This window comes from Amblyomma maculatum, chromosome 1, assembly GCF_055883805.1.
Source record: "Amblyomma maculatum isolate TAMU_Amacu chromosome 1, ASM5588380v1, whole genome shotgun sequence".
Lineage (NCBI taxonomy): Eukaryota > Metazoa > Arthropoda > Arachnida > Ixodida > Ixodidae > Amblyomma > Amblyomma maculatum.
This window is the reverse complement of record NC_139344.1, coordinates 14,486,256-14,513,986: the sequence shown is the minus strand read 5'-3', so window position 1 is coordinate 14,513,986 and position 27,731 is coordinate 14,486,256. Positions and strand designations below refer to the sequence as shown.

At 43.3% G+C, this 27,731-nt stretch overlaps 1 protein-coding gene and 1 long non-coding RNA gene across 2 annotated transcripts in view; one reads left to right on the top strand and one right to left on the bottom strand.

Moving 5' to 3' along the window:
• The window catches only part of Kua (Plasmanylethanolamine desaturase Kua), a 542,303-nt gene that overhangs the window by 367,521 nt on the left and 147,051 nt on the right, over positions 1–27,731 (bottom strand). The window lies entirely within an intron of this gene.
• LOC146201804 (uncharacterized) lies at positions 2,904–8,542 on the top strand. Its single transcript, XR_014703585.1, has 2 exons — positions 2,904–3,220; positions 7,254–8,542. It is a non-coding gene; the product is annotated as an uncharacterized LOC146201804 (long non-coding RNA).

Here is a 27,731-nt window from a genome sequence, read left to right as displayed (position 1 = left end):
ATCTTGAGTCGCTGCCCGGTCGGTCTCTTCCGATTCCGGTGGGGCCTTGTGGGCTAGAACCACCATCACTGTTGCCAGAACAAAGTCGGTAGCGTGCACTTGGGGCGGCCGTGAGGTCACAGTTGTTGGCGCTTCGTTGGTTTTGCCGTTTACTGAAGCACGATCCCATGTCGTTATGGGTCAAGGAGGATTGCACGAAGATGGGAGTCTAACAGTACCACAAGAATGGCTGAGTACTTGGCAGAGTTGAGTTGTTGGCCACAGAGTGATGCGGCAGTCGTGCTCAAGCACAAGTCGATATCAGCGGAAATGAAGATTCTCTATTATGTCAGCTGCGAGCGTTCGGGATGCCGCTTTCGCTATATAACTTCAGAGGTTCACCTTAACGCGAGACCAAATTAAATGTTTTTTAAATGTCATTATTAGGCTTTTTGGCTTGATGAAAACGAATATTCTGCTCTCCTTTTTAAGGCTGTGGTTTGTGCCGAGATTATAATATGGTTGTGCGAAACGTAGCAGCGTCCATGTGCTGTGCGATAACAGTGCACGCTAAAGATTGCCTAGTGGTCAAATTTATTCTGCAGCCTTCCATGCGGCTCCTCTTTCTCTTTCTACCTTCACTCCCACCTTCTTCCCTTCCATTACGGCGCAGTTCAGATGTCCACGAAAACAAGTGTGACAGATACTGTGCATTTCCCTTCCAGTGAACCAATTATTATTATTATTATTATTATTATTATTATTATTATTATTATTATTATTATTATTATTATTATTATTATTATTATATTCAAAGTAATACATTTTTTTCAAGATTGCTTGTTGTTGCAATCGGACATATCTGCTCTTTCTGATTGGTGTGCGAAGAATCCACTTACCCTCAATTCTTCCAAAACTAGGGTTGTGTCCTTTACTCGTAAAACACATAGCTTTCTCTACCATTATGCTGCAAATTCTGCGCTGTTGGACAGGGTTGATGAAATTAATGACCTTGGTGTACTTTTTGACCGCACCCTCAGCTTCTCCTCTCCCACTAAACGCATTGCTCAGCGGGCTATGCGCACACTCGGATTCCTTTGCAGATGGCACTTGCAAATCGAACTTGGACAAGGTTGACAGAGTACAAAAAAAAATTTTACGGATATTTCTTTATCGCTTTCCTTGCGCAACTTCCCCCTCTCGCTCCACCAGGAGCGCCCAACTGAATCTTCCTTCTCTTCACTGCCGTCGTATCAGACTTGATATCATTTTTCTGTACAAACTCCTTCATGGCCACATTATGTGCCCTCAGCTCTTAGAGTACATCCTATTGCGCGTTACGCGAAAGAGCATGAGGGAATTCAGACCATTTCAAGTTTGGACAGGATGCAGTGGTTATTTAACTCTTTTTGTCCTCACCTTGACATCTTCCAAAACTCGCTCTGTTCATTTACATTGGATGTTCGTAGCGTTTTATTCTAAATAGTACTTTCTAGCCTTAATATTGTATTTACTTCACTTTTTCTTTTTCTCCTGTTCAATGCTGACTGTATCTTGAACTGCTTTTTGTCCGTTTCTTATTTATATTTCAACTTTAAACTTTATATTCGAATCTTACTGTCATATGATCAATTCTATTTCTTTATTGTATTATTCGGGATTTCTAGCCTGTGATTTAAGTACCATGCACTTGTTGCACCTGGAATGGTTGTTTATTTTCTGTATATTTCTATATTACTATAATCAATGTCAGTTATTTGTTGTTGTTTATTTCTCCTCTATCTACTGTTCTTTTTTTTTTTTCTTTCCTGATGTGCTCAAAAATTCTCTCACTGTGTATATAAGTGATGCTACTCATTGATTGCTTACTTTCCGTGATTCTTTTCGTCTCAGTTTCATTTCATGTATTATTTATTTCTTGTTTTGTGTTCTCTCTGTGTGTGTAAACATGTTTATTTTCATTTTGTTTCTTTTTTTTTATTTGTGCTGCAGCACGAAGACCACATGGTTGTTCCTGCGCACATTAAATAAAGATTGATTATTATTATTATTATTATTATTATTATTATTATTATTATTATTATTATTATTATTTTTGTGCACAGGGAAGCACAGCGTCTGAAATTGAAATACGAATCCGGAAGGGCTCTCGGACTAAACAAATTCGGGTGCCTCGATGCCGGCATCGAGGCATCCTATTATTTGTGATGGTGTTATCCGGGGTCGCGGCAGAGATCCGCGCAAATTCTCCGGCAGCTGAAACTAGTGGGCGCCGGCGAGGACGTCGACGACGACGGGCGTTCCATTCCCACGTGCTGCGGCGACCAGTTACCCTGCCGGGCCGAAATAGGAGAAGCGACCCTCTTCATGTCTTTATTCCGCCATGGAAAAACGACTCCATCGAGGGGCTCATCTCTGCTTGACAAAGAGCGTCAACCAGCCTTCTTTAAGACTGGTTCACACTGGCGACTCGCGCGCGGAGGACGCGCGGCTCAGTTCGTCACAGAGGGACAAGCGCCGATCGACATCGAGTGTTCACACTGGCGTGCGACGCGCTTCACAACCTTTTCTCCGAACGAGATTTGAACGAGGAGCCTACTTTCGCGCCTCTTCGGCCTCTGCTACCGCGCTCGTCGTAGATCGATTCGGACTCCTTTCGAGTATGTTATCAGCCAGGAAGTAGATTTTATAGTTATGCCCATGTTCAGGGCTGTTTCGACAGTCAAAAGCACTCTAGTTCGACGAAGACGGAAGCGGTGGTGTGTGCGCTGTTTGCGGTCTCGCGAAATAGCAGATCACGAAATCGCCTTAGGCCCAAGCGTCGAGCACATGATCACGAGTACGAGCACAAACGCTTCACTGTCACAGTGTTCCTTCACATGTGTGCCCAACGCGTATATCCGATCCCAACAAACGGATGCGGCGCGAGGGGGAAAACGAAGATGGAGAGGGAGAAGAGGCCTTCGGCTGGCTGTTACGAGCTGCGGCCGGCACCCCCATTCCACGCTAGCGACTCAAGGCATGGGCCTCGGCGCTCGTGTTGTTGTGGCAGCGTGCAATGCGCGTTGTCGCGTGGATGTGTGTGCGCGCTCTTGTGCTATACTTGTGCCGCGAGTCTTCTCCAAAGACCGCATGAGGCTAGTCGTCTTGTCTTGCCCGGATGAACTAAATGCGATTTGTGCATTGATTCAATCGCTGGCGCTCGGCCGCTCCACGAAGCCCGATCGTGGCTCAGACGCAGGTTTGTTACATACCGCTTACATGCAAATCGGCCCCGAAATGCGATCTATTTTATGAGGGAACGCAAGCCTTGTATTTCCGCAAGATCCCTTGTGCTGACTGCTAGAGTTTGTTCTAGTAACGTTGCTGCTAGCCCTTTGGATGTGCGTGCGTGATGTGCCGCGAGACTACCCCAAAGACTGCATGAGGCTAGTGCTCTAGTGGCTAGTCTTGCCACGAATCAATTAAATGCGGTTTATTTGTGCACGTTTTCGATCGCTGGTGCACGGCCGCGTCATGAAACCCGTCGTGGCTCTCAGTGCAGGTTTGTGTTACATATCGTTAACATGCAAATCGGCTCCGAAATGCTGTCGCACGCTTTGTATTTCGGTGAGAACCCCACTAAACCGTCCGGTGAAGCAAAGGCCTGCTTAAAAAAAAGAAAAAAGAAAAGAAAAAAAACGACCGTTCGTAGCCGTGCTTCAACCCCGAAAGCTGATACATTACTTTTCTGAGTGCCTCTACTGCGTGCAAACACCTTCCGCCGTGCATGTAGTGAAAATGCTTTGTGTATTTTGCAAGTGGCTTTAAACAGCTCGTGCAGCTGTTGCTTAGGTATTGCAGCAATGTGGCACTGTTCAAAGCTATCTTGTTTGCTTCTTAGTTTCACAGGGTAGTAGATAAGAGTGAAAGGGTGCTCACAGTGTCATAAATGGCAATATAGCATCAACAAAACCTGCAGATGTCGCCCTTCAACAATTTTCCTTCTAGAGATTTACTTTCAGATTAAAACAAGCATTCATTGAATATCCATGCTCAGGTGGAAATTGCCACCACCAGCTGCTGCCTCTGAATACACTTTCTTTCCTTCAACATCAGGGTTAAAGGCCAGGGCAATCGCAAGTTTCGTTTCTTTTTCACTTATTTGGTCAGTAAAGAAAGTGTTGTTCCTCCTTCGGTGTGGGATATGGTGTTTAACTTCCATAAGTGATATAGAAAAACTGCCTATAAGAGACGTCATAGTGGACAGCTCTGCATTAATGCCATTGATTTGAGGTTCTTCGTGTGCACTGACATTGCAAGTGTGTCTTGCATTTCACCTTCATTGATATGTAACGACCACTATGGCTGGAACTGAACCCAGGTCATCGGCCTAACATGTCTTAATATGAGTACTATTTTCTTTTGCAAATGCAGTCCTTAGAAATGTAGTTTGTTGATTGCAGACAGCAGCAGAAACAAAGCCTAGCACAAACACAGACTAGAAATCACTTTTTTCACTGGTACACACTATGTTACTTTATCTGTGTCAATGTGATGTGGGCATTAATAAAATCAGCCTTGCATGTTACACACATTTGCAAAAATGTTTTTTTTTTTCTTGCGAACAAAGTGGTAAATGTTTAATAATAATTTATTGGTACAATATATTAATCCATTTATTTCTGCTACCAGCCCGAAGTGCAATGTCTGGTGAAGGTATGTGTCTAATACTGATCAGTTAAGCGAGGCAAAATGCATGAAACAAAGTCTATTACTGTTTTCACATAGAGGAGAAGTAATTCATTTGTAGTCAGTGTGCACGAAGCAAGAAAAGTATTAACTTTAGCATGTTTTAACCTTGACAGTGTATTCCCTTGCAGCATACTTGCGCTCTTGCTGCCCATGCAGTCATGAGGGAGCTGCACTGGTTGCTACTGTTATCATATGGGCAAGCTGTCCCGATGAACTAAAATGCTGGCAGGGGTATGTCGCTGTAGGTCGCTGTATGTGAGCAATCCTTCCATTTCAAGTTCCTCGGCATTAGGTCTCACCGCTCGGCCGACAAAACCTCGAGCGTGTTGATGAGCAGCCTCATTGCCTCGGTACCCTGAGTGGGCAGGTGTCCATACGAGTTCTATCTCTCTGTCGAGTCTGATATCCGCGAGGTTGTTTCTGGCAGTATTTGATATTCTGCTACGCGAGAAGTTACGTATGGCAGTTTTTGAATCAGTGACAATTATGTCCGCATCTGCTGTAGCGATGGCTAAAGCGATTGCGGCTTCTTCCTCCTGGTCCGAGTAGCGAACTTTGACCGAAGCAGCTGATATGCATTTACTTACTGTACTGCTTAATTACAAAGATAGCAACGGCACCGTCAACCATATAGTAATCCAAGGCGTCGGTATACACCACCCCATCGTGATTTCGGTATTTTCTGTTTAGGGCCCTAGCTCTAGCTTTCCTCCTGCCTTCATGGAAGGAGGGATGCATGTTTTTGGGCACAGGTTTGGAGATAATTTTGTCACCAGCTCATCTTGGTAGTGGTCCTAGTGGTTGGCTAGTGGTTCGGCATTAATTCTCATGCGGTTGAGAATTTGTCTGCCTGCTTTAGAGTTAGTTAGTCTTTGTAGCTGCAATCAGCTCCTCTACATTGTTGTGTATCCCAAGTGAGAGAAGTTCTTCGGTTGCAATGTTTCTGGGTAGACCTAGCCCAGCCTTGTAGGTTCTTCTAATGAGTGTCTAATTTCTCCTTGTCAGATTGAATGAGGCGGAGATAAGGGACAGAGTATGTGAATCGACTTAGTACAAAGGCATGGATAAGACGACAAATGTCAGCCTCTTTCTTGCCGTTACTCCGTGTATCAGTCTAGTGATTTATCGCACAGTCATTTCCAGCCTGTTGATAGTAACACTGCTCTTCCTATTGCTCTGGATGTAGAGCCCGAGCACTAATAGTATCGACTGTGGGTATGGGTAGTCCGTGCAGGCAGACTTTTATCTCTACTTTGTCTTGCGTTTTCCTTCTCACTGCTAGTAGTTCAGACTTATGTTGTGAGCATTTCAGCCCAATCTGGTTAGCGTATGACTGGACTACATTCACTGCTTCTTGAAGCGTTTCCTCTATGTGAGCGTCCGAACCTTTTGCTACCCACAAGGTGACATCGTCAGCATATAGGGAGTGTTGAAGATCTTGGATTTCTTCAAGTTTGGGAGGCAGACTTATCATTGCTAGGTTGAACAAGAAGGGAGAGAGGACTGATCCCTGCGGGGTTCCTCTGTCTCCAATTGCTATTTTGTCTGATGCAAGTCCTGCGATACTTAGCTCTGCCCGCAGTCCTTCCCGAGAGAAAGGAAGGAATGTAATTAAAGGTTTTGTTCCCTGCGTTTATGTTGGCGAGGGTTTGGAGAATGGCTTCATGAGAGACATTGTCGAAGGCTTTTTCCAGATCCAAGGCAAAAATCGCTTTGGTTCCGGTTTTGTTAGGGGGATCTATCACTTCTGCATGCAACTGAAGCATTACGTCCTGAGTAGAGAGTCGAGTTTTGAAGCCAATCATTGAGCTGGGCAGAAGGTCATTCTCTTCTGCGTAGTTCTAAAGCCTATTTAGAATAACATGTTCCATAAGTTTACCTAAGCACGACGTAAGAGAGATGGGCCTTAAGTTCTCTATGCTTAGTTTCTTTTTGTGTTTAGGAATAAAGACAACCTTCACGTGTTTCCACATCTGCGAAAGTTCACCTTTGTTCCAATATTCATTCATTAAGTCGTTAATTGCTGAGAGGTAGTATGTAAATGGCGAATTGCGGCCCAAATTTCCGCTTCCGTGATCTCTCTGTCGAAGTCTTCATTAGGAACCCCTTTGTACTCATAGGTAGCATTGGGGTTGCTACCGGTATTGAAATATCTGCTTCGGAGTTCGCTTAGCAGATCTGCATCTGTACTTGGGTATTCTTATACGATTTGATTCATAATAGCATAATAATAACATATTAGCAGCGAAATGGATGAACACAATCACTATAATATTTGGCTTTTGCTGTGCCTTGGTTGTATAGTCCTTCCCCCTAGCAATAGCAACACACTTTCACCACTAGTGCAGTCGTCGGCACGTCTACAATGCTGGAGAGGTGTGCTGCGGAGCGAACAAAGTGAAATTTTGTCTGGGCTGCTCTATTAGTGGTAAAGTGTAGCTGTCAGTGCAAGTAGTATGCCTATGCACCTTCAGTATAGCGCCATCATTGTTCCTAGAATTGGGCCCCTGCTCAAAAATTTCATTTTCTTTGTGCGACAGGTTGGTGTTCGAGCACTCCGGGCAGACTTGCTGACGTCTGTACATCAGTCTGTACATCAAAAGTTGCTGGTTTACCTCGTACCCCCCACAGTACCAACCTTGTGCCATTGAACTTCTAGCTGCTTCCTAGAATAAAAAAATCATCAACTGCTGTTCACTGATAGTTTAGTCAACAGATGCACCAGTCACAGTTAGCGTGCTGCCACCAGTGAAAACTGAATCAAAATGTGTGAAGTAGGACTGAGCTCATTTCTAAGCGTTATTTTAAATGTAAATTCTTTCAGTTCCATCATGTAATTAGTTACAGGACAAAAAGCAAAACGTTTTTAATGCACACTGTATTAGGAACAAAAGTGTTCCTGTGACACAAACAGCCAGTGGTTAATAAAGCCATTCGGAGCTGCCTAGCTGTGTCATCGTGCGGAAGAGCTAGACTTTTTTCTATGGCTACAGTAGAGAATATGATGGGCTTTCGAGTTTTTCCTCCTCAGCTAATTATATCTCTCATTTTTTTTGTTTACACCTTAGTGAATTTACGTCCTACGAGAACTGCAGATTGCAAACTTTTTATGGCTGCAACGTGCAACAACAATGGCTTTGCAAAATGAGTACATTTCTCACACCTTACAAAAGTTTAAACACCTAATCTTTTTGGCACAATGAAAAACATACTTCTAAGGTAATCATTCCATGAAATTTTTGTTAGAAATGCTGTAGAAAAGTTTTTACCAAGAATATTTTCATCAGTTGATGTTACTGATGTCTTTTGTTTGTACGAAGAAGCTGGAAACCATGATAAATGAGCAAAATGTCAATCACAGGCGGGCAAAAAGGATGTATTGAAAGCTAATATAAAAAGAAAGCTCTGCTGCCAGACATTCATTTTTTTTTACAGAAGAGAATAATATATATATGAGTTCCCGCACCCAGCCGTTATGGCACTTTGACAAACGCCTAAGTCTATGCAAGCATTAAATGACCGTGGTCGCCATTGCAGCCAAGAAATGCAAAACATTGTGGTTCCACTGAGTGACAGAAGCTAGACGCACTTCACTGGCGAAGTGAAGGGAGCATTTATAATCAGCAGAGTGATGGCCAGAGAGTGCATAAACTAAAATAGAACATGAACACTCGTGAAAAAAAAGAAAAAATCATGTGCACTCTAATACTTCACCGAGATGTGGCCATATGGTGGGATGCACCGGTAACGGCAAGGTTTCACAGCAATGTAACACTCTAGCTCATTTGATAAGATTTTCAATGATAAATAAATCCTTTTGCTTCCTGTACTGCTGTCCTCAATTGCAAGGCAAGAGCTTGCCATTTCCATCATAATTTATGACACATTTTGGTCTGTTAGTCTCTTGAATGTGAATGTGAAGAAACCACCTACACATATTTCCGCCACTTTGTGATTCTGCCAAAAACAAATTCCGATAAATGAAGACTACAATCAGTTCGCCACTGCGTTTAAGATAGTTACTGTATAGTGAGAACTCGGTATTTTTCTGTATTTCTACCCAAGCATGCTTCGTGAATGTGCGGACAAACCCAATCATTATCCGAAAATTATCTGCATCAACTCAGCTGCGTTTTCAACTGTTAAGGACAGTATAAAAAAAAAATTCGGAGTGAGAAAAGCATAACAGAGAGATTGCTGGCAACGCTCCCAGGCTTTCCACATTAGGTGTACTGTAGATGCAAGATTTGTAGGGCTGAATGACCCTATAATTCGTCTCTTGTGCTTGGAAGTGCGAGTTGCTTTAAGGTCGCTCATAAGGCAAAGCCACTTGCCTATTTTGCAAGGAACCCATCACAGAAAGAGCACAATACAGGAGCCTCGAGGCACAACATACTCTGACACGTGACCAAGAGAAGATGGTTTGTACTTATCGTGTTAATACAGTTCTTTACAGCTTTTGCTTAACAAAACTTTTCAGAGTTGTATATAATTCCTCATTAAAAACTACCTAGCACTAGTTCTAAGGAAAGTTCACACTTTTACAGCCATCTTCTACAAAATATAACTTGCCAGTACAATAATCTCAAAGCAGTGCACAAAACAGCTTTTGATAACTGCATCTCCCGAAATTTCAGCGATTTCAGAGAAAGTTGCAAATTCCCTGCAGTATACCTTTAACAGTGGCTCTGGCTAGAACCCTTTGGTGCTCCTAGAGGAGGACTAAAGGGTTTTGGTACAGCTGCTACTCTCACCACTCAATCGCATTCCAAGTGGCACTTGTGGTATTAGACCTATTGCCGCATTGGTTGGGGGTGACCCTTGTGAGCACTCTCAATATTCGGCTATGCACAACCGAATTAGTATACTCGGACGAACAAGGTTTAACAGCCACTGCTGTAGCTTTGGATCTCTCTATTTACATATAGTTGCCGTCTCTCCTACTTCCACCGTAATCTTTCAGGTAAAAAAGATTAAAGTAATAATTTTTCATTGAATATCCTGTGAAACAACAATAATAAAAATTTCCATATGCTTTACTTGATTTCAATCACTTTTGGCTTTTTTCATATGCATGTCGTCACGAGCCATTCATTTTCCTACCCTTGTCTGTGCACGAAAGGAATGAAGTTGTTATAAAACTGCTGCATGGAAACCACAACAAAGAAGGAACAAATAGATGAAAGCAAAGCTGCATACATTTTTGTGATAATGAACGAACTAGTTCAGCTCGATTAAAGGAACAATGAAAAGGTATTTGCTGTGGCTAGAAAAGGTGCACTAACGATTAGTATTTCATCACTCATTTCCACGACACAAATTTTTAAGCTGGTTTTACTAACACAGATGGAGGTAAAAAATAATGCCCCTCCTTTCCCTTCAACTCGACACATGCCGATGAGAAAAGTAAAGAAAATGTCACAACCATTCCCCACTGTGGCCCATTTCGCCTGCATCATTTGGTCCCAGATGGCCAAGTTTATGTCAGTAGGGGGCAGCTAAGAGTAGGCCGTGAGATGATGTCCAAACAGACTGCGAAAAGCAATTTTGAGAAATTTGTAAATTAAAGGGGGTATGCAGAGACATTTAAAATTTGACTTGAATACCAACAAAAAAAATCCTATAAGTGTACTGCATTACAATGACAATAATTACCTTTATAGGTTCCTTTTAGCATATTTCCTCAAAAATAAAAAAAAAATCAAACCTTAAAAAAAAACGCAAGAAAAGAGAAAAAAACTGGAAGACATCAGCCTTAATGCGATAGTTTTAATGGCTTCCCCTGCAGATCCTCATTACTTTACAACTCGCTGAATCACCAATTCCTGAATTTGTGACACTATCATCCCACACCTACTCATTAGCTTATACTCGTGAGCTACCACATTACGTGAAACACCAACAGCCATAGCTAAAAAGACCTGCTTCAACCAAGAACGTGCCTGCATGGCATAGGAGTAATGTGCTTGACTCGTTATCTGTTTCATGCCTGTTTAGTACGGATGAATTACTCGAGCAGTTTTTAAATGGGCATAACAGGTTCAACTAGTCTAGGCTACACAGGTGTGGGCCTGCTGTGTTGCAGCTAGAGAAGAGATGCCATGTAACGTCAGTTGTCTGCTCTGTGTGAGGAGGGAGACATGGCTGCCAACCACTCCACTCTGCGCACGGCACTCAGTTGGGGCTCCCAGCTGGCTGCTCCGATCGATGAGGATACGATGCATCGGTGTTGTAGCTTTCGCTATCAATGGGAGATTCTTGTTACAGTATAGAAGGCTTCCGGTGAGTCCGATTCTCATTTCCCCCTCCATCTCAAAGAAGCTGCTTGAGTCAGGAGTTCCAAGTCGGCCATGTCTTGTGGCTTCGTGGCGACAGACAACCTGCTGACCAGTTAGTGCACGGCTTCTCACCTGCCAACTGCTACCTGCCAGAGGCATGCCCATGATTTTTCGCTCACATCAATATTGCTGCTGTTGCTGGATTTTCTGGAAAACGAAGTCTTTAAGCTATCATATCAAAACAATGCCGCAGAAGCTAAATGCTACTTGGGCTCGAGGCAAGGCTGGCATTATGCAAAAAGGCACAGGGGCCGAATACATTGCAGGCTGAAGACCTCAGGGGCGAAGGACGAGACAGCTGATAAGGATCTAGACTAGAACAGACCAGCCAACTGTGGTTTCAAGTGCCACTGCCAGCTGGCATCCTTTTTCATTTTTCCAGCGGCCATGCTTTGGCCGCAGTCTTTGCGCAGCCAGGGGAAGGCGCTACACCATGAAACTGTTTGATTTGGAACTGGCTCGCTTTGTCGCAATGTCATTTTGACATTGGCATAGGTGGGCAAACATTTTGGTAGGACAAAAAGGCAACAGCAGCCAATCGGCCATCGAGCAAGCTTTATTCTGCACTCACGAGAAGGTACCACTCAACTGAATTCGCGTGGGAAGCCTGTAAAACTTTTAAAATTTAAAATTTAATTTTAAAAACAAAATTTTTGCAGTGTTTTGCAGAAAATTTGCTGTCAGCGTTATGGAATGTGTCAGCATCATGAGCGAAAAATCACATGCCATTGCCAGAAAAAAATATGCATCTCAGTGCAAAAAACACAGGAAGAAGAAAGGAGACAGACGCAGGGCAAATGCTTCAAAGGATGCAGGACGAAGCGTTCATCCTGCGCCTGTCTCCTTCCTTCATCCTGTGTTTTTGTACCCGCAGTCATCATACCAATACCAACTAGCCCGTCTTTCCACTTTAACTTTGTCAGAAAGTAGTTGGCAGCTGTCATGGCCGGGCGCTTACTGGGTATCAGGTTGTCTTTATGGCAGAAGACTATACGGCATGGCCACTTTGGCAAGTGCTGCAAACTCAGACTTTGCTTTGAGATAAGAGGGTGAGATCGGAATCCAGCCCTCCAAGACCCTTGTATCTTGAGTAGGACACACTTCCTTTAGGCCCAGGTAGGACAAAGGTCTCTCCCATATTTCTCGAATTAACCAGGTCCTGCACTAGTTGAATCCACTTGACCCCTGCAAATGTCTTAGCTTCATCAGTCCACTTAAGGGCAACGCTTGGCATCCGTTGGAAAAAGAAATTGTTACCTTTGCAAGCGGAAAGGACTATTCCAGTTAATGCAAGAAGGAAATGACCCCGAACTAAACATTGTCTCCGTTATGTCAGGCCCGCTGTAATGTTAATACTGTGTGGAAGTGGTGCTGTTGAACACAAGTGTGATGTGAGTGGTGCCCTAGGAGACCTAGCATATCATTGAAAAATGGGGGTAAATGTGCGTCAGTGCTTGAGAAAGTAGGTTTTGACATGTGGCAAACGCAACGACAATTAGGAAAATTTGTGAAGCATTTAACACAGCCCAGAAAGGCATTTTCATAGGTCCTTTATGACTATCATTCAGCAGGAAAGAATTCATGTTCATTGCGGGCACAGGCAAGCAGAAGAATGAAGCAGATGGACATGCTCAGAGGTATCGTCACACCCCTCACAAAGCTTCAAGAATTGCTTGATTAAGCTAGTACAGTCACAGTCTATAAAGTTGTCCTACCTGCTTGAAGCTGATAAACATGCTGAGCTGATGAGTGCTTCAATGGTAATATTCTAATGCAAGAAGTTCACGGAGGTGGTCTTTCTGAGCACTCAAGTCAAATTTCAAAGCTTTGCAGATAATGTTTAAAAAGTGCTCCTGGCAACTGCTCGCAATCAAATAAGGTGACGCCTCTCGTGCGCTCACTCTTCAATGATGTTATTGGGGTCTGCTGGGTGCACAAAATAACTGGACACTCCCAGGTGATGCAGGCAGGCAGGCGGGACAGGGCATGGTGGCATGCGCTGAGTTGATGGGGACAAGAGTAATTTTTTGCACCGATACGATCAGTGCTAATGCAGGTAGCTTGAAAATGTTTGCATTGCAGAGGTACTGATTGCTTGCACGCGTTTTCTAGTTTTAATAAATGGCTTTTCGTGGGCCCTTTCAGTAACAATTCTACAGCAATTATGTGCGAGACGAGACACTTATTTAACAAACACAGTTCCACTGTAAAGATATGAATGTAGCCTATACCATGTTTTGTCATAACTCACTAGGCACGTCAAGGTGTTAAATCATTTGCATGAAATGTCAACCACGATATTGCACATGAAAGAACTGAACAATTGACTGCTACAAACTTGGCTTGACACTGCATTTAATCTTTGTTTCATCAAGATTTCTGATAACAGGAAACTTTTTATGAGGCAGTTTGAGTCTAGAATCAATGTGTACCTGTTAGCAAGGTATGACTAATTGTACGTTATAAAATGCTTTGGAAGCAATAACGGGCACACAATGCATGCTCATAACTGGGAGGTGAAAGAAGTTTGCTAGTGAGAACTTTATGCAAAACTGTGCAAAATATGAGCGCTCGTTACATTTGTGCAGTTGTGGAAGATGGTGGCTTATTTCTTCCTTGTCCCTACATTTCACGCAATTACCTTTGAATCAAGATTGCTGAATAATTGAGCTATAATTCAGTTTGCAGCATGAAGTTCATACTTACCTAGAGAGCATGTACTATGGTTGCATTATCTAGCTCTCTTATTTTGCGCATTTTGAAATGCAGCTTTTGAAAGTTTTCACAAAGCCATGGCAGCACTCGCTCATCGTCAGAGTATCACCAACGAAACAGCCGCAGGCATATGAAAAAAGCTGCAGTACGCTAGTCGTTTTAGGACAGCAGGCCCCGTCTCAAATATTAGGTTGTTTACAGCCTTGCCAGAGACGTGTGCTTCGGAATAAGCCCTGAGCTGCGTTCTAGCTACAACATCCGTATGGAGTCCTAAACGAAGGGTCATCTTTTAGTTATCGCTGCATGAAACACACCGCGCCTACGCTGCTCGTCGTCCTCGGGTCTCCGTCCGCTGGTCCGAACCATGATCCACTGCCGAAGTTTACAACGTTCCTGATGATGAAAGCTCTACGGCTCCACTCTGATGATGTCCGAATTCAAAACCACCGTGTACAAGTTTCTTCCCGTGCTGCGCATGGTATAGTGCCTAGAATATATAGCATGGTGCTGCGCCACAATGCGCCATGCTGCTAATGTCGCTGTGGTTGCGTTGTGTTGCTACGCTGCTACCTATTGACTGCCCGACTACTGCTACTGTTCACATACAATCATGTGCCTTTAGACACATTACAAATTATTTTGTTTACTCGTCATAACACAAAATACAATATAATTCACTACTTTGCGTGCATGTTTTGGAACAGTTAAATGTGGCTATATTTGACACAGTTTGTTTTTTCTCTTAGTGTCATTGATGTTATTTTGCAAGATGGCTGCGCCCAGTATAGCGAGCTCGCTATCTCCTCAGAATATCTCAGAGGTGTGTTTTGCTCCTCCCGGTTTGCAAAGCATTTCTTTTGAAATTAACCTTAAACGAGTGTGGAAACAGTTGCGCTGCAAGTTCACATTTTTTCCCAGCAATAGTGCTGAAGCGATGTTGGTTTTCTGATGACCACTTCAGGCACCGTCTGCTTCCACATTAAGCCGGATTTTAAACTATTGGCTTTCGTGAATTGTCTTGTGCTTACGGAAGTGCACTACAGATATTTATGTTCTGAATGTATGCGGTTTTCACGGACGCGGTCCGCTGTTACCATAGGGTGTCTACGGCTGTTGCCGCATGTGTTGCCCGCAAGTACTTGGCTCTGGCTAGTAGCATAATGTTGATCCGAGTTTTAAAGCGTCTGCCTGTCTGGTTTGACTGCACTGGCGCTAGATCCATATAGTTCTTTGGTGGTGCCACGAAATGTGCGTCATTAATTGAAGTTTCTGCTGTTATACTTGTACTACTGCTTCGAGATTTGAGCGCTCATGCTTCAAACTGTTCGATTGAGGCTTGTGCTGTTGGGCAAGTTGGTTCGACTTCAAGGCCAAAATGGACAACACACACGATTCAATTTCGTCGTTGCCTTGGCGCTGGTTGCCTAAATCATTATTTTTTATCCTTTACTCTGTAAGCGGTCACACATCGATGATAAGTATTTTTGTGGGGGTTTGGTATGTCGTTGCTATATTTATTTGTAGCTGTGGGGCCGACCAGTTGTAACTTACTGCCTCCCCCATTAGATATCCACTGCAAGGCAGTACAAACTACAATCGAAACATGCAAATTCTAGCTTTGTAAAACATATGTACACTTGGTTAGCAAGCCTGGCTTTTTGCTTGATGGTAATAGAGTGTTTGTTTGTAAATAGATGAAGAGCCGCAAAGTGGTTCGCTCTCCCTAAGCCAGGGAAGCCACATTTTGGTCAGTGTTTTTTTTTTCTTTAGAAATAGCAATACAGCATACCCTACATACATACACCAGAGCAGATGCATGCCACTTTTTTTTTTAACCAAATTATAACAGCTCGTGTGTGCTGTTCAGATGTCATTGCCGTGCAGTAAACAAATTGAAGGAAATTGCCTGTCTTTGTTGAAATTCTGTGTTCTTGTCTTTTTCGCCGGTACATTAGAAAATCAATAGTGCTTCAATCAGTTTGACTTCTGCTGTGTAATTTAAGACGTCATAAAGTCCTTGTTAAATTTAATACTGGAGTGCTCTGCCAGTAGTCATCTTAAATATTGTGGTTATCCAATCCTTTCATGCCACAACAAAAAGGAAACATACTAAATGTATATGCAGCATGAATGAAGACGAGAGTTTGGTTGCTAAGAAAGGGGGCAGCTGGACAACTGCCATAATGTGGGTACAGACCTCTTCAGACGAGTTGCAGGTAGGATATGGCCTACAAAGCACAGATCAAGGAAGGATGCTGACAATTGTTTGTTGCTGCTAGGTTAAATGTACCTTTTTGGCCCAGAAACCATAGTCCCCAGGGTTCATAACATTTTCACAACCATTTCAAGCTTATTGGTTCCATCAAAACCTATGGTACCTACCAGGCTGTTTGATAACACACATCCACAAGCTTTTGTCTGTAGAGGGTGCTAGGAAGCTGCTAACAGATATGGCCTACAAAGCACAGTTAAAGGAAGGATACTGACAAATGTTCATTGCTGCTAGGTTAAATGTACCTTTTTGGTCCAGAAACTGTAGTCACCCGAGTTCAAAGTGCATGAATGCATATTCATGTGACAGCCCCACGATGCCTTCCTTGTTCACTTCTGTAAGGGATGCCATAGAGAGTAGCGGCACAGTTGATTTTAGAACTCCTCAGGTGTGTCAATTAGTAATTTTATGAAGCTGCTATAATTTCATCTCAGTGTGACGTTTGTATCTTTTGATAACCGCTTTTACCGACAAAGACGAAGGATTTGCATGAGATCCTGCGTAGCCCCTGTGCTAACATTTTTTTAGCCTTTAATGACCGCACCCTAGAACTCAGTTTGACTGAGAAGGAAGTACTAAACGTTTTCAGGTATGTTGATGATTTTCTAATAGTTATTAAAGAACAGAAAGATTCAACCTACACAGATGCTGTAAGCCCAGTTTTAGCCAACTTTCAAGAAGAGGGGCAGGGATTATGTTTTACCCGTGAACTCCCTTTGCGAGGATGTTTTCAGTTTTTAAATTTAAGTATTACCTTGGGCGAACATCATGTGTGTTGGCAATACTCGCCTCGAGCACGGAAGGAGCTGCTGCCTTATTCCTCGGCTCATTCAAAGACTGTGAAACGCGCTATTGCTAACCTCTGCCTTGGGTCTGCTCTTGTGAAGTCGTGTGAACGTACTATGCAGGCGAGCTTTGAAAAGCAAGTTTGAGTTTGAGTTTATTTTGATTTAGACAAAACTGTCTGGGTGAAGAGGGCTAAAGGTGACACGCGTGGTCACCTGACTGGGCCCTAGACACCCTACATTCATGCAGACAGAGTTTGGAATACAGCAAGAACACAGCAAGTTTGGAGCATAGCAAGAACACAGCAAACGATTTCATGTTGCAATATATACATAGGAAAAAAACACCTTTGTTACAAAACAAACAATACCCACAGATAGGTTTGCTTGACAAAAAAAAAAAAAAACCTTTGTTCCAAAAAAATAATACAAACAGATACGTTAATTTGACAGAGCGAAAAGAAAGACATTCCATAAGAACTGGATCTTCCAAACAGTGTATAATATGCGAACATTGCATTGCTTACACACACCAGCTGGTTTAAACTTATTCACGTGGCATTCACTGAAGAAAATGACTAAAGAAGAATATCTTTGCCTGTTTCCGGAAGGCAGGCAGAGAGGAACAGGTTTTCATGATATCAATCAGGTCAGGATAGAGGTTCAGGAGGTTAGGAATTTGCCAACTGAATAATTGTCTACCATAATTCGTCCGGCAGTTGTTCTTGATAAAAATGGTTTTCCTAAATTCGTAATGTGGCTCATGTTTTGTATATTTGAATATGAATAGTGCTGGATTGCTTTTAAAATCTGAAAAGGCAACCTCTGACAATCGCAGCTTAAATAATGATTCAATGTCCAGAATTCGATTTGGCCTAAAATGTAATGATGTCGAGTCACGTCGTGATAGATTTTCAATAAAGCGGACACCTTTCTTCTGTAATAAATAGAGGCTTTCCATATTTGTCCTCGAAGTGCTGCCCCATACAAGCAGGCAGTAATGTAGCCGCGAGTGAACAGTGCTGAAATAGAGCTGATGCCGGAGATAACGAGGCAACAGTAAACGGAACCGATTGAGCATACCAATGCATTGTGCAACACTGCGTTTAATGAAGCGAACATGACAAGACCAACTCAGGTTTTCCTGAAACTGAACGCCTAAAAATTTGATTTCTGAAACCCGTTCTAGTGGTCGCGACTGAAATATCACTTCATTACTAATATGAACAGCCTTGTTAACTGAAGTAAACACAATGTACTTTGTTTTGTCAACATTTAATGCTAGCTCATTTGCAATAAGCCAATCAGATAAATTCTCAAGCCATAAATTTACATGTGGAATTAAGGAGTCTAAGTTTTCTGCTGAAAAAAATACACTTGTATCGTCGGCGTAAAGGATGATAGGAGGAGTTTCTGGTAGAGATACAATGTCGTTAATGTACAGAAGAAACAAGGTAGGTCCTAAAATTGACCCTTGGGGAACCCCAAATTTAATCAACTCAGACTCGGAGGTGAAACCATTGACAACAACATACTGAGAGCGGCATGAAAGGTAATTCTGCAATAGTTTAAGTGGAACCCCTCGTATTCCATAAAATGGCAGTTTGTTAAGAAGTATATCATGTTTAATTGAATCGAATGCTTTACTAAAATCTAGAAAAACACCTAATGTGTACAGATGATTTTCTATGTTTTTGATAAGCTTTTCCTTGATACTAAGCAAAGCAGATTCAGTCGATTTATTTTTTTGAAATCCGTATTGGCTAGAAGAGATTAACTCATGTTTATTAAGGTAGTTAGTGATTCTAATATTAATCACTTTCTCTACTAATTTAGAAAACAACGGGAGAACTGATATAGGTCGGTAATTACTGATGATATTTGCAGCACCGCCTTTAAACAAAACAGCCACTCTTGCTATCTTCATTTTGTCGGGGAAAACACCTGTTGTCAAGATTAGATTTGTCAGATGACAGAGTAGATTAACTATTAAGTCAGCAATTGCTTTAATTGGTGCTACCTTAATGCCATCAAAACCACAGGAACAGCTGTTTTTGAGGCCAAGTATTATGTCATTAACCTCTGAAGGAGTTGTGGGATATAGGAAAAGGCTATGTTGTACATTAGATTCTACGTATTGTCCAGTATTTCTGGACGTTGTTGCACGAAAGGCTCCAAGTGCCAAAAAGCGCCTGTTAAACTCATTAGCAAGATCTTTACCACTAAGATCAGTTCCTCCAATTGTCATTTGAGTTGGTACGTTCTTCTCCGGTTTCTGTAGAAGATCTTTTACTGTACGCCAGGTTTTTTGAGGGTCAAAATAAACATCCGAGAACTTCTGAGCGTAATAGTTAATTCTAGACTTTTTTATATCAGCACCTAACTTATTTCTAATTTTTCTATACTCTTTCAGGACTGACAAATCTTTCGATTTTATAAACTGGCTGAAAAGTCTATTTCGTGCATTGATTCGTCTAAGCAGGTCTCGCGTAATCCAAGGCTTCCTTCCTTTTCTGCATTTGGCTGTTGCTACAACTGGGAAAGCACATTCATATAACTTTATTATTTTATCCAAGAATCTGTCGTACAAAATATTAGGATCCTCCTCGCATAGTAATTCGCTCCAGTCTATAGAGGAAACGAGTTGACAAAAATGGTCAATTTTGATCTTGCTTATAATCCGGAAATTCTGTGGTTGATCGGTACGTTCGACGATCTGTTTATATGACCTTTGAATGAAGCAGAAAGTTGATAGGTGATCACTGACGTCACTCAGGAGTACTCCTGCTATTGTACCGTGAATATCGCTGTTTGTTATACAAAGATCAATAAGTGTTTCGCTGGAGTGTGTGATGCGGGTAGGTTTTGTGATTATGTTATAAAACCCATTGGCCGATACTATATCAACGAATTCATTCACAGAATGTGACTGTTCTAGCATAGCAAAGTGGATTGATTTGCTATGGCGGGGTTCCCAAGCTCGGTAATCACTGGTGATGCTGAAGCCTTCCTAAGGAAAACCAAACGTGTAATGTTCAAAAAGTCGTGCGAGACAAGAAAGTCAAGCGTGAAACCAGAAGTGGTACCCTATGTTCACAGGGTTCCGCACAATGTGCGCACAATGTGAAAAAGGTTCCACGAAAGCTTGCACAATTATGCGCGCGCATTGCGAGCAATGAAAAGGAGGGCACTTGCAGCAAAAAACATGGCAAGCAGTACGTGAAGTGCTGCATAGGAGTAGTATACGAGATACCACTGGCCTGCGCAAAAGCCTATGTGGGCCAATCGAGGCGCCGTGTGAATGACCGTGCAGCTGAGCATGCACTATCACAAAAAGAACCAGGAGGTGCACATCTTTCACAGCATTGTGCAAATTGCTTCGTGTGCAACTGAGCGGCAAAACATGCACCGGGGGAAAAAATATGCGTGCACTGAAAGATATGTGAACCACGGCTTCATGAGATAAAGATTCTGGGCAGAAGTAGAGATTTGAAGGCACGCGAGGTCTTGGAGGTGTTTCACATAAGAAAGAGAGGGAAAGCGTGTGAGTGGTACATCGGTTCACCTTTTCAAGACCGAGATGACATATCTTGAACGGTTTGTTTAATGCGTCGTGTTGTTGTTCATGCGCATGCCTTAAAATTTCTATATATTTGCTGCCTTGGCAGTGAATAAAGGCCAGATGAATTTAGCGCTCGTCCTGTGTCATTCTCTCTTGTGTCACTTCTTAGCACTATTATTTTCAGTCTCGAACAGTATGCACTATTTAGCCCAAACTGACATTCTTCTAAACCATTTAATCATGTTGGCTATAGGGGCCATATGTGACAGAAAATATATTTAGAAAGCTGTGCATTCATAAATCACTGAGAACAAAATATATCAAAAAGGCTGCGTTAATCATATCTGGTTCACTTTTCATACCCTTCTACTTTAAGATGACAGACATGGAGTACGACTGAAATCGACAATATGCAGGGATTGTCTGCCAACTTGAGCATCACAAGAATTTTGTACCTTTTTTCCAGCTTTACAGGACACAATAACAGATTTTTTTGCAGATAGTGACAGTGTAGGGCAGTATTGTTTATGCATCCAGAAATTACGACACCAGAGCTTAATGGTTTTTGCTTGGTGCATGTGAAGAAATGAAGCAGGAATAAGTTCTTAACAGAGGTCCATATTTTAAAGCAATGAAATTGCTCATGGATGTTTTTCTCAATGTGAAAAATACAAGTTTATGTTAATGAAGCAATGAAACTGAATTGAAAATGAAAAATAAGTTATGTATAAACAAAGACGGAGGGTAAAAAAAGTAGGAAAGGAGAAGCTCGGAAGCACTTCCCATTTTCCACTGTGGCCATGGAAAAAGTCTGGCTCTTCTGGACGATGACACCGGCTAGGCAGTTTCCATCAACCTTAGCCTCAGACCATTTGTGCCAAGTGAACACCTTACTGCAACATTTCTAACTAAATACCACTATTGATGATATGTCTATGGAAAAGTTTCGCTTCTCGTCTTGCAACTCATTACATGATGGAGCTGAAATATGTTCCGCTTATAATAAAGTTGGCTATGAGCTTCTCACACTTTTTGACAGTTTTCACTGGTGCAGTATGCTACTGTGAATGGTACAGGCGCCCAAATCTTTAACTGGCGTGTGCGAGCGGCGACTTTTCTGTGCGTCAGCGCCATATGACGGAGCGAAGTTGGAAACAGGATGAGGCTAAGCGCATGCTCACAAAGCACGCTCAGCTGGATGGAACAGCCTGGCAGACGACGCATCCAGCTGAGCGTGCTTTGTGAGCATGCGCTTAGCCTCATCATGTTTTCAACTTCACTCTGTCATAGGGCGCTGACGCACAGAAAAGTCGCCGCTCGCGCACTCCAGTTAAAGATTTGGGCACCTGTACATCTGGGCACTCTATTGATGTGCACTCCATTGGTGTCTTATTCATCACATGCAGTGTTTATTCCCTTCAAATTTAATTTATCCTAAGAGTGGCACAAGGTTGCTGCTGCAAGGTGCATGATGCAAACCAGCAACTTTCACTTGATGTACTAGTGGTGAAAGTGTGTTGCTATTGCTAGGGGGAAGGACTATACAACCAAGGCACAGCAGAAGCCAAATATTATAGTGATTGTGGATAATCCTGCCAGAATTCTAGTTCATCGGGACAGTTTGTCCATATCGTAACAGTAGCAACTAGTGGCTGCATGGGCAGCAAGAGCGCAGATATGCTGCAAAGGTTAAAACATGCCAATGATAGTACCTTTTTAGCTTCATGCACATTGGCTACAAATGAATTACTTCTTCTCTATTCCTCTATGTGAAAACAGTCACTGACTTTGTTTCATGCATTCTGTCTCGCTTAACTGATCAGTATAGACATATACCTTCATCGGACATGGCACTTTGGGCTGGTGGCAGAGAGAAATGGATTAATATATTGTAGCAACAAATTGTCATTAAACTTTTATCACTTACTTTGTTTGCAAAAAAAAAAAAAACTTGCTTTTAGAAGTTGAACCCCTTATACCACACCAAAATAGCAACAAAACGCTGTTTAGTAACCAAATTAACGAAACAAAACTCGTGAGTGCAGTCAGAGGCAGCAGATGGCAACGGGGCATAACGCAAACAAGATTGTTCTGAAATGTGCCACATGGCTGTCATTTATCGAAAAAGTAGCATACAAAAACAATGTTTCATACTGTAAAGGTCACTTCCTCTGATGATAGTGCGGGCGATCTCCAAATTTTGGAATTGGTTTCCAAGATCAAATAAAAAAGGGCGTGCATGTCATTCATGAAAGCGGACGAGTAACGAACTTCGTGCTTTACACATAACCAAACTTCAATCACAGCTGTTTCATTTAGAGCTTGCAGAAGCCGCACATTACTGTCAGTAGAACAAAACACGTCATCCCGAAAGCAGCCAAGTGCTTTTGGTCTCCGCACTTTCATTTCATTGTCGCCTTGCGAAATGCACAAATCACTCTCACTGCATGCACGGCGGAACGTGTCTGCACGCAGTAGAGGCGGTCAGAAAGCACAGCTGCGGACGGTTTGCTTTTTTTTTTAATGCAGGTCTTTTCTTCACCGGAGGGCGTAAGTAATACAGTCGTACCTTAGTGGGGATCTTGCCGAAATACAAGGCTTGGGTTACCTCATAAAATAGATCGCATTTCGGGGCCGATTTGCATGTAAGCGGTATGTAACAAACCTGCGTCTGAGCCACGAAGGGCTTCGTGGAGCGGCCTTGCGCCAGCGATTGAATCAATGCACAAATCGCATTTAGTTCATCCGGGGCAAGACAAGATGACTAGCGGACTAGCCTCATGCGGTCTTTGGAGAAAACTCGCGGCACAAGTATAGCACAAGAGCGCGCACACACATCCACGCAACAACGCGCATCGCGCACTGCCACTGCTGCTGCTGCTGCTGCCACGGGCGCCGAGAAGGTGTTGGCCGAGGCCCACGGGTCGCTAGCGTGGAATGGGGGTGTCGGCCGCAGCTAGTAACAGCCAGCCGACGGCCTCTTCTCCCTCTCCATCTTCGTTTTCCCCCTCGCGCCGCATCCGTTTGTTGGGATCGGATATACGCGTGCCCAACAACTGCGAGTGCAGTAATTCGCGTACATGCGCGCATGCACTCTTGAATTTTCCCGCCTAGGGAAAAAGGCAGAAGCGCCGCGGGTTGGCTGTGGAGTTCTGCAACTTGAAGTCGCGTCGCAAGACATCGGTCAACGAGCGACTGCCTCAAACGGGTCGCTGGCCACTCGTTCTGGTGTCCCCCTGCGTGACGAATCGGCTCGCGCGACATCGGCGTGTCGTGAATGAGCCTTGACAGAGGAAGCCGAGAGCGGAATTAAGCCGATTCCCTAACAGATGTACGTGTACACAGCCAACCCCCCTCCCCTCCCACATCAAAGTTCACTGGCGTTCTATAATTCGTTTACAGGAAAGGAAAAGCGCAGTATCTGTCACTCGCGGAACCCCCATGGAATCCCAATATCACCCTCACTGTAGACAAGTGAAATTATGAAGTGCATATTCTTAACTCTCGCTCTCGAAAGCGTGACACCTCTGCTGACAACCTTGCCGACAGTGATGAGGCTTTACTAGAGTCCCTAGAAGTATTTGCTAGTCTGCCGTCCGAGCGGGGTTCCCTATGGAACCGGTTGGCCGCTTCCCGGATGAAAGCGCAGGGGGCGCTGCACCCATTCGGAGCGTAAAATCCCTTGATAATTTGAAAGTAGCGACACTCTCCTCCGCGCCGCGCTTTCCTCCTCGATTCTCCTCGCGCGGCGGCGGCGAGCGCTGCGCACGACACGCTTTTTCCCCCTGACGCCCGCTGGCCGGCCGCAGCAGTGAGTGAAGCGCGAGCTTTCGGGCCAGGTCTGCGCTCCAGGAGTGCACAAAATTTTTGAAAAATTGCGAGAAAAGCATTGAGAATGCCTATAGTCAAGTTCATGAATTGATTGCTTTCTTCTTAGAACTGTTTGAATGGGGAATACTGATAAACAAAGCTTTCAGGCGAGTTCTGTGCTACAGACACTTTTTAAGTCTCATGATAAGGTTTTACTTTGCGCACTTAATCTAGTACTGCCTCTGACTTTGTTTTTTTTTTAGAGCGTGAAATCTGTCACCGCGGTAAAACTTCAGAAAACGATCCAGGCTGGTGCTTTGAGCTTCAAGATTAGAGAAGGTTAAAGCAGGACTTAGTCTATTTCGCTACTGTCAAGCTATCTCTCTAAGCATAGTATGTCACGTGATCAACCATGAGATTTGATTATTGGTTAATTGTACATGTATTTCAATCAATTACTGGGCCAAAATAATTGATAGTTAGTAAATTGCAATTAAAATCTAAATTTTAGCTGCAACACCGAACCGTATACCGTTGGAAAGCTTAGGCCAAGTGTAATGGCACTGTGCTAGTTAGCGATCCGCGATAATCTGCGTTCATTAGTTAATTTCGTATAAAACGAAATTTTGAGCTGTTCCTTGCTGCTTCGAGGCAAGGAACAGGTTAGCCACGGCAGTCTTGATATAATGCTGATGGAGGGATTAAATAATTTTATGAGTACGCGGCCACTCACTGACTTCGCGTGTGGTTAAAAGACAGCAGGGTACACTGGGAGAAGTGGTGGGCCCTATTGCCGATACACTGAAGTTCTGGGGCAAGCATGCTGTGGTCTCATGCGCTGTGTAAAAGAGCTTGATTTCATTGAACGCAACAATCAAATAAAAAAATTACAAGGTGCACATAGGTCTTCAACGTGCGGAAATGAGAAAGCATATAACTGCCAATTCATTAACTATCGCTATCCTATCTATCACTATATCTACTAATGCCAGAGACCTATCGTAACTGTCACTATCCGCAACGAACACTATCACCTCACTATCCGGGCCTATTACTATAATTTACTATTATTATCCGTAACAGTCACCATCATTACCTATCACTATTCATAACCATCACTATTTAATCTGATGCCGTCCCATGACCCATTGATATACTTCAATTTTCATTGACTTACGTTGTCAGTCATATCTCTATTATCTCATAATATCTGACGAGACAACTATACATTGACTTTTAATTCGTATACTTTCTTGTTTTCTCATAAATGGAGGTGGGAAAAGAGCAAGCCACAGAAATAACTGACTACTATCAGCGCGAGGTTCATGTCTCTGTCGAGGAGGCTTCCTTTACTTCAGGACAGGTCGGTGAGAGAAAATTGATGGAACTGCGTTTGGTCTGTTTTTTTTTTTTTCGAGTTCGTGTAATATTGGCGGCTCAAACTGGTCTTCAGTGAAAGGTAGCTAGAACATAGAGCGATGAGATAATTACTCAGGCTAGGTGAAAAAAAAAATCTTGCATACAATTGAAATGAGTAATATGTTACAGTATTAAGAATTGTTGCTCGCAAAATGTTCCCCTATTTTTACATAATAACTATAATCATCATTGATTGTTTGAGTTCCGTAAATACAGAAAATTGATGCAATGATTCCGGCTGATTTGACATCGATGGGATAACTTTTCTCGCAATAAATGATTACGCGGAATCGCGCTTTTAGAGCTCCAGCTTTCAAAGCGAAGGTAACCTGCCAACGCCTTGTAGTCATGGTCAAAGTGAAGCGTGTGTGATCATATGAACACCTCCTGCACATTGGCCGTATCCCTGATAAAACGAACGCATATTTTTTAACCCACGCGTGCGTCGAAGCATGGCAAGACACATTCAAGAATTGAAAAAAAAAAAAATGCCATACGACCTAACTAGTGCAGATTACCCGCAATACCTCGGGTTTACTTGCCAAACAGTTTTTCAGGGCCACCATTCAATGCTCCCGAGTAACCGACGCACACTACAAGTAAAAGCTGGAAAGGCTAGCTCCTCTACAAGCCCGAATTTTGATTTTTAGTGAAGGAGGCCAGGGATCCTAGCATAATCGCGACAAATGCAATCGAGAGACTGTAATTTTCCAGTTATTTCTGACAGCAAAAAGCAGATTATAGCGCCCTGTTTCTCACTGTACAGAAGTCGAAGCGTGTTAAATGATGGAGCCTTGGAGCCTCGCAGAATATTCAGCATGCTGCAGAGGACAACCTTATTTTTATACAATGAACATGCTGCCGCCGCAAAAATATTGAGCAGCAAGCAGGAATAAAAAACGCAGCGTCGGGCGACGCGTTATTACGGGGAGTGAGAAAGGCACTCGACGTCGCAAACAACTCTGTTGTTTCTAGGAATAAACGTCTTTCGACTAATCTTGTGAATCCATTGACTCGTGTGCGAGCCCTCACGCTTGCCTTGAGATATCATGAATACCGCATAACCATCTTCAGGTCGCTTGCTGCAGTTGTACGCGCAACAGCACGGCATAGAGCTTGCACGCTGCAATAAAAGCACAGCGCGCAATATTCGCTCGCCGAGACTGGGGGAAAAATGGCGCGAAGGAAAAAGAAAACACAAGGAAAACGCCGGACTCGCGTCGGTTTCCAATGGCAACGGCAGGGAGACCAATCGTCGCTCAGGAAATCGGGCGGAGAGCCGGCCTTCAGCGAAGGGGCGCGCAAGGGGCGAGGAGGAGGCGAGGAGGTAGCGCGGCGGCGGCAAAGTTCAATCGTTGGCGTAACTTTCAAAGTATCAAGGGGCTTTATCGGAGCGGGGTGCTGTGGCGGTTGTGCCGTACTGCGAGTCTGCGCTGCGCTGATCCGTTGGTGCCGTGGCAAGGCTCGTGCACCACGTGCACTTCTTTTCGCTCGCGAGCCGGAATGCGCGCAAATTAGCTAGCATGTGTGCAAGTGTGCCTTTTTTATGGATGTGTGATCGCGTCATGTCCAGAAAACGGGGTAAGCGTGATAACACGTGTTTCTTGCCCGGGTGCAAGAGCGGGTAGCGCTCGTGCAAGGTGTAATGCTCTCTCTTCAGGACACCGAAAGACGCAGGGAAGAGGCAAGAGTGGGAGCGCAACATCAAGCGCGACGGCAAAGCCAATAACATTGTTTATTGCCTCAGCTAGGGCATAAAGGAATATGTAAAACGAAAATTAAAAGGCGTCATAAATGGAAGAAAATAGGTTGGCTGTGTTCTAATAAAGTTCAAGAGAGAAGGATAATAAGGCCCTGCCGATATTGTCGGCTTCAGTGGCGGGCAAACACACAAGGGGTGAATATCTTCCTCATTATTTGTGAGTTGCAGACAGGAAGTCCTGGACGTTGATATAAATATCGGTATAAATAAATATCGGAGGATCCGGATCGGGGTTGCCCTCACATTACTGTAACACGAACAAGCTATAGTGTCGACGTTTGTGAGCGACACCTCAAACCCTGCTTTATTGGGCGAAGTTTTAAGACAGGGAAAGATAATTGAGATTCCCCGGGAT